Source organism: Perognathus longimembris, chromosome 14 (genome assembly GCF_023159225.1).
Source record: "Perognathus longimembris pacificus isolate PPM17 chromosome 14, ASM2315922v1, whole genome shotgun sequence".
NCBI lineage: Eukaryota > Metazoa > Chordata > Mammalia > Rodentia > Heteromyidae > Perognathus > Perognathus longimembris.
The window spans coordinates 45,994,481-46,002,675 of NC_063174.1; positions in this window are offsets into that span (position 1 = coordinate 45,994,481).

Here is an 8,195-nt window from a genome sequence, read left to right on the forward strand (position 1 = left end):
TTGGAGTTTTCCTCTCCCAGTTCTGCTGAGTGAGGAATTAGCATACAGAAGAAGCACTAGGAGGCATGAGGTAGGCAGTAGGAGAATTATAACATCACCCTGAATCAGCCCTAGGAAACCAGGAAAGGATGTGACCCTCAAGGCTCTGTAATTTGGGAGGAAAAATAATACATTGTTGTAAATATTGTGTGTTTTTTTCAAAGACCAACCAAAAAAGCCCAGAAAAAGCTGGTTTGACTAAATCTCTTCCATCCTCGCCCACCCCCATTTTTTATTTTCACATAGGCTCTCTCTATGTAACTTAGACTGATTTGAGACTTGCTGTGATTCCAAGCTGATCTCAAACTATTCCGTCAGCTTTCAAAGTGCTGGGATTACAAGTGTGTGTCACCAGGCCCAGCATGGTGATGTGTCCTGAATACTCATACTTGCCTTTTACCATTACACTCCACATTGCTTTGGGGCTCTGCCAGAAGCCATCCTGGGTGAAGAAGGGGAGAAGACAAATGACGAGAGAGAAGTTGGGAGAATACAGCTATAATATTCAATGTATATATGTGAATATCAAACTAGGAAAACTGAGGGTGTGGGTGGGGTTAGTAGAGATGGGAGAGAATGCTGAAAGGGGCTACGGTGTTCAGGACACATTATGCTCATAAACTCACATGTTGAATTGAAACCTCTTGTATAATTACTTTTTTTTTTTTTTTTTGGCCAGTCCTGGGCCTTGGACTCCGGGCCTGAGCACTGTCCCTGGCTTCTTCCCGCTCAAGGCTAGCACTCCGCCACTTGAGCCACAGCGCCGCTTCTGGCCGTTTTCTGTATATGTGGTGCTGGGGAATCGAACCTAGGGCCTCGTGTATCCGAGGCAGGCACTCTTGCCACTAGGCTATATCCCCAGCCCTGTATAATTACTTTTAAAATATAATAAAATTATCCATTCTGAGATGCAGACCTTGACCTTCCACCAGAACTACCAACCAAAATAAATCTCTTTTCTTAATAACTTACAAAAAAAAACCATTAAGTACAGAAGGCTGTAGTTATTTCCAGTGTTAAAAAATTCTACATTTGCAAAGCTGAAAAAATACCAAGAGATCACAAAATTAAGAACTTTTGGGCAATATATTTTTAGTTAAGTATGCATTCCATGGTTTACATTTTATGACTGATCTATTCTTTGATTGACTCTTCATAATTTGATATTGTCCTAATTTTCTCTAGAGAGAATAAAAAATAATCGTTTTTATGCAAATCTGCAAATAAGAATTAAGTTCTTTATCATTATTGATTGTTAAAAAAGATTCTCTTTTAACATTGCAATCCATTAAAGGCAATGTAAAATTTTAGAATGGGTATCAAATTTTCTTTCATATGGAAGTTCAAAGTCTGAATTTTCCAGTGATGAGCTGCTGGGTTTATATATTTTCAACATTTTTTTTCTCCACAATCACATCTTAGTCCGCTGATCTTGTGCCTTGCTGTCATACTACCAAGTGATTTGATATAAAAGGTGGCATTTCTAAACTATACTATCATTGCCAACAAAATACCAATTATTCACAGTGATTGAAAATGCCATTAATATATTGCTTAATCTTAAACTAAACCTATGTCTGTTAAAAGGTCTGCACTGCTGCCCTTCAACATCAATGAACACAAAAATAGAGTAAAAGATATTTAAAAAATCAAATGTAAAGATACAGTTACTTTAATTGTGGTTAAGATACTTTGCTTTCATAAATTTTGCACAAATGTGTATGTGGACATATTGCAAGTGAAGGGCGTGAACTTTACTTTTACTAATTTACTAATTTTATAAATTTACTTTTGCCATGAATATGGCATAGAAAAGAACATGGCTTAGAGAAGACTGCTAAAGGTCATGACCCTGTCCAAGCACTTAGGATTCTTATATATTCCCTCAAATCTTGTACCCTAAAACGATTGGCAAGAAAGTAAGCAATGAAGCTTGTATCCAGGAAAAAAATGCTTTTATTACTAGAATAACTATATTAATTTCAAAAGGAATAAATTATGAAGATTTAAGTACACAGTCATAGGATCTTGGGAACAAGGAAGAGCAAAGACATTAATGAGGAGTAGTTAGAGAAATAAGTCCACAAAAACAATTTAATTCCTAGCAGTTGCTATGTGTCTGATGGTACAAGCACTGTAATTAATGAGTATTTGGCATATCAGATGTGGACTTTGGCCCCTGAGAAATCCTTACCTTGAAGATAATGTGTGAATTCAAATGCATATGTTAAAAAAAAACAACCCAGAAATGTGTTGCTAATTACAAATGCATGGTTATGAAAAGTACAGGGGGGGTACCCCGGTAGAAGGTGAATAATTAGCTGATCTCTTTTGGAGAAAAAATAATCACTATGCATAATAGAAGAAAGAAAATAAAAAACTTAAGATTTAAGTATATCACAAATGATCACAAGTCTACATGCTATAGTTAACCACATCAAAAGGCAAAAGTAGGTTGAGAAAAATATCCAATATATGTATTGCAATTGGAGTACAAAGATAATTTCTATATCAAGAATTATTTAAATTGGCTGAAAAGTATCTGAAATTTTTATATTTCAGACATTAAATAATCATGTCTGAGTGACATGAGATTATTTATTTGAGAAAACTATGATGAAAACAAGTGTTGCAGTATTGTTTGAAACTAACACAAATCAAATAAATACAAATTTAAAATATTATTAAAGAAATAGTTCTCACATTAGTAAACTGCAAAGACCTCTTAAAGACAGAAATATACAGTCAAGGGGCTGGGGATATGGCCTAGTGGCAAGAGTGCTTGCCTCGTATACATGAGGCCCTGGGTTCAATTCCCCAGCACCACATATACAGAAAATGGCCAGAAGTGGCGCTGTGGCTCAAGTGGCAGAGTGCTAGCCTTGAGCAAAGAGAAGCCAGGGACAGTGCTCAGGCCCTGAGTCCAAGCCCCAGGACTGGCAAAAAAAAAAAAAGAAAAAGAAATATACAGTCAAAGTACAGTTAATGGAAATTTTAATTGGTATAAAATACTCTGGTAGGTTGAATAATGACCTCCAAAGATAAACTTTCCAATTATCATAGGAGAAAGCCAGAAATGCCAGAAATTGTAGAAAAATTATGCTTATTGCAGTACTCTTTCTAATGACAAAATAGTAGAAAGACACTGCATGACTAATAATACTAAATATAACTAAATTAAGGTCTGATTATAAAGAACTATTTTAAAGTCAGAGTTTTATAATTTTGTAATGGTTTTTTTTGTTTGTTTATGTTGTATTGTTGTTTTTTATTGCAGTCCTGGAGCTTGAACTCAGGGTTGGGTGCTGGCCTAAGCTTTTTTGCTCAAGGCTAGTGCTCTACCACTTCAGCCACAGCTATATTTATGGAATTTTGTTGTTTAATTGGAGAAAAGAGTCTCACTGACTTTCCTGCCATGGCTCGTTTTGAACTGCAATTCTCAGATGTCAGACTCCTGAGTTGCTAGGATTACAGGAGTAAGCCACTGGTACCCAGTTATAAAGAGCTTTTACTGTCATAAAAGGATGTCCTATTACAAAGAAATTTTAAAGTAGGACATAATATAGTTCTATGAAAAATCTTATACAATCAAATTCACCATAGTGCACTTAGAGCTGAAAAGATAGGAAATGCACAAATTTGAACAATGAACTAACCCTAATCTCTCACATAGCTGGATATCTAGAAGCTATACCAGAGTTACTCTATGCTGTCCTCTACTATTAGCATACATTAATTGTTTGAAAGGTTTTCATTGGGATATTTCTCCATAGAGATATAATATACTTTGATCCAATTTTATAACCCTAATTCTATTTGAAGCTATTTATAATACAAAATACTATGTTTCACAAACTCCTTTATAGGTAGATACACATGAGACTATATTCTTTTCAACTAAATGACAGCACATTTTATTGAGGAAAACTTCTGACACTATTTCTTTAAGGGATCACTAGCCAGGTAGATTTTCCTTTTCTTGTTCTTCCATTTATATTTCTATTGAGGATACAATGATAGAAAGTTGGATACCATATCAAATACTGTGACATAGATGAGGACAGAAAATATGTGGAAAGGCTGGGGATATGGCTTAGTGGCAAGAGTGCTTGCCTCATATACATGAGGGCCTGGGTTCAATTCCCCAGCACCACATATACAGAAAATGGCCAGAAGTGGCGCTGTGGCTCAAGTGGCAGAGTGCTAGCCTTGAGCAAAAAGAAGCCAGGGACAGTGCTCAGGCCCTGAGTCCAAGCCCCAGAACTGGCCAAAAAAAAAAAATGTGGAAAGCCTTGTACAACCAAAATGTGAGAGGATCTTGGGTCTCTAATAACCAAAGAAATGCCAAGCATGTATAGAATGAGTTATTTCTATACTTCTGTGTAATGTGAGAGATCTCTCATACATATATATATAGCCAATTTGTGTTTTCATTTTATGTGCTCAAACTTAACCTTAATTGATTGTGCTGTTAATTTAACATTGTGTTTGGTGATTTTGCTGAAACAGGTCAATGAAGTAAATCCTCCCACTAGAAACAAATAGAAAATTTCTACAATAGTATTTTCTAAAAGATTTTTTGAAACTATGAGGAAAATGTAGACATTGAAAACAACATAGAGCAACGATTTAGAAGTAGCTGGAGCTATTCTAATTATAAAATTACTGAGAGATTCTAGAAAAGCACCGAGTCCTGAGAGCCTAAGAAGAACTTCTGAAAATGTTTAGGATGAAGGGATAAACATTTGAGATCTAAGACCCCAATGCTTTACATTAAGAACACATGAAGCTACTCCTTAGGTGGAAGAATAACCCTCAAAGGGAATGAAGATACAATTTCAACTATTACAAGCCTGGAAATTGGATTCAAGTTAAAAAGAACTATGTTAAATACCATAAGGGAAATAAACTTCAAGATTCAAAATATCTGCTCCCCCCCCCCCCCAATCAAGTAAAAACTGTAAAAGTGAATCAAATAAAGAATGCCAAACAGTAGAAACACAAAAACAAAGAGTTCAGTGGTTTTTAAGAATGAATAAGGTGCAACTGTGAAATAATATGAAATTACAAGAAGTATGTACATTGGTATCTGTGCTTAGCCACTGATAGTAAACAGCCCTCAGAGCTCCTCAGGTTGCTTTTAAAGCATTGAACATAGTAACAGTGTCTCCTGAGTCTAGACAAGAGAACACTGTGACGGGAAAGTCAGTCACACATTTTAGATTTATTTTCTGAGTGGAAATGCCATGCCTATACCAAAGGCTTTACTGATTTCTCAGCAGTGTCTTTATCTGAAGGAAACTCAAGATTCATCCTATAATTAGACTTTGTAACAGCTCTTAATTAGCGAAGACCTCTTCGGTGTCTGGAAATTAATTACTCTAGATCTCTGTATGCTCACAAGTTTCATAAATTTGAATCCATCCAAGTTTTTGTTTTGATTTATAGAAGAATCACTGTGCTACCAATACATTACATATCTTAAAGGAAGATAGAAGACCTTGTAACAATAAAATAATATGTTTTTAATTTAAAGTTTTTCTTTCAAGAAAAACTCCCTACCCAGATGACTATTTCATAGATAAATTATTATATGTTATAAATATTTAAGGGAACAATAACTCTTAACTTGGAAAAAAATCTCTTCAAGACAATAAGAAAAGAGGAAACATATTTTGGAGGCTCATAACTTGGATAAGCAACTTTATGAGAAAGGAAAATTATAGTTCAATATCTGTCTTCAACATAAATATAAACAAACTCTAAATTAACTCCTTACAAGCAAAGACCAGTGATGTGTTATAAGAATAATACATCACCATCAATTTCAGTAAAGTGTGCTTTAATATTTGAAAATTTAACATAATGACCTATCTTATTTGAACAAAGTAACCAAATTATATGACTCAACCTATGCAAAGAAAATATTTCATAAAATTTTAAATCCAGGTTTTAAAATCTCATTGCAAATGAAGAGTTAGAGAAAACTTGGAAAGAAGTTATCAAAAAAAGTTATAGCAAGCCAGATGTCGGTAGTTCATGCCTATAATTCTAGTTACTTAAAAGGCTAAGATCTAGAGGAATACAGTTCAAAGTAGCCCAGGGAGCAAAGTCTTCAAAACTCTTCAAAACCCCCAAATTATCACCAACACCAAAGCTGGAGATGTGACCCAAGTGGTGGAGCACAAGCTGAGCAAACTGGAGACCCTGACTTCAATCCTGATATAGTTTAAAAAAAAAAAAAGTAACTTATCAAAAATAGCCTATCTAAAAATGACAGATTGAAAGATGATCTACTGTAAGATGGATTCTCATTCTCATTAATTAAAAAAAAGTGTAAGAAGTAACAAAGTAACAAAGAAGAAATAAAAGCCCATAGGATTTTGGACTTAGACAATTAAAAAAGTACCTACAGATTGAACGTATGGTCAATATGCAAATCTCAACAGTGTTTATACAAGCATCCAAAGAAGGTTCCAGTAAGAATTTTCTAGGGATCCAATAACAAGTATTTTGCCTTTTCCAACAAGCTAGGCTGTCACCACCACCCAGCTCATTTTGTTTGTCATTGCTGAAACAGATGATATGTAAATGTTGGGTCTAGCTGGGCTTCAATGAAACTTTATTTTTTGCTCAGAAATAAATTGTTTTTTATTTTTTAAATATCTCTATATTTATGTCTTTTAAAAAATTTATTTTTAAAAGCAGATTCAAGACTAAATTTTAGCCTATAGATCACAGTTTGCTGGCTTCTGATCTAAATAATTGAACCATAAAATATATTAGTACATAACAGCATATAATAAATACCTTTCTCTCTGAATTCATTTTTCAACTCAAATTCTTTGAGTCAAACTTCAGTATGTATTGGGGTTTGATTTTTGTTTGGGTTTTGTCTTTGTTTATTATTGACACTGACAAGTTATGTGTAAAATGTAATAAATACAGAAGGAAGAAAATTTTTAAGACAATCATGAAGAACAAAATTAAAGTACTTAACAGATGTCAAGAGTTCTTTTTAAATTCCATTAATTATAAGAGCATGGTATTTCCATCTGAATAGATACCTAGACAAACAGGACAGGTGATTTATAATTCATCTATACAACTTTCTATATATATTTAATAACAGATTTTTTTTACACTATGTCTATTGCGTGACTTAGAATGAGTTATTGGAGTGTTCATTCCATCTCTACTGCTTTGAAGAATCAAATATATTTTTCATCTTTGTCCAGAATCAAATTTCTCTCTCTGTCTTATATCTTCAGTGTGTCTTTTGTGTGTGTATGTATGCATATATACATATGTGTGTATGTATATAGCTTTCTACCTGTCTATTTATATGTCTAGCTATTTATATGCAAGGGTGTTGGTGGCTCGCACATGTGATCCTAGCTACTCAAGATGAAATCTGAGGATCACAGTCCAAAGCTACTCCAAGCAAAAAGCTGGAAGCTTTGTGGTAGGACACGAGCCTTGAACAAAAAAGCTAAGCAAGAACAAGAGGCCCTGAGTTCAAGCACCAGTGGCAGCATGAAAATAAATAAATAACAGTTTTATTATTACCAAAATGATTACAGGCTACCTTACAAGTTTACTGACGATACAAATTAGGAACAACTGAAGTGTAGTGGTTCATGCCTGTAATCCAGCTATTTAGGAAGTGGAGAACAGAAATATCTTGTTTTAAGACCAGCCCCAGGCAAACTTTCAGGACATTATTTGAAAAGTTAGCTAAAGGAAAAAAACGACATATGATTTATATTGTAGAGTTATTATCTAACAAGTACAGACAGTGATCAAACCCCAATATCACAGGCATAAACACACACACACACACACACACACACACACACACACTCATACACACACACCCCTCTAGAAGAAAACAAAAAGTAAATATACCTGTTGTCAGAATCAGAACTAAAAAGGCCTCAGTCGTGGTATAACCAAGCTTCTCATCATAAAGAATAAATATAAAGTCCTAGATATCATTTAGAAAAATTAGCCTCACAAGTATATGAAGAACATAGACCTTCATGTGAGAAGGAGTGGCACAGAGCTCAGTATAAATTAATGTAGTATACAAGGCCACAATATTTAGGTCAATGTTAGGCTATGCTAATAAATTCTGTGTCCTGAACAAGAATGCT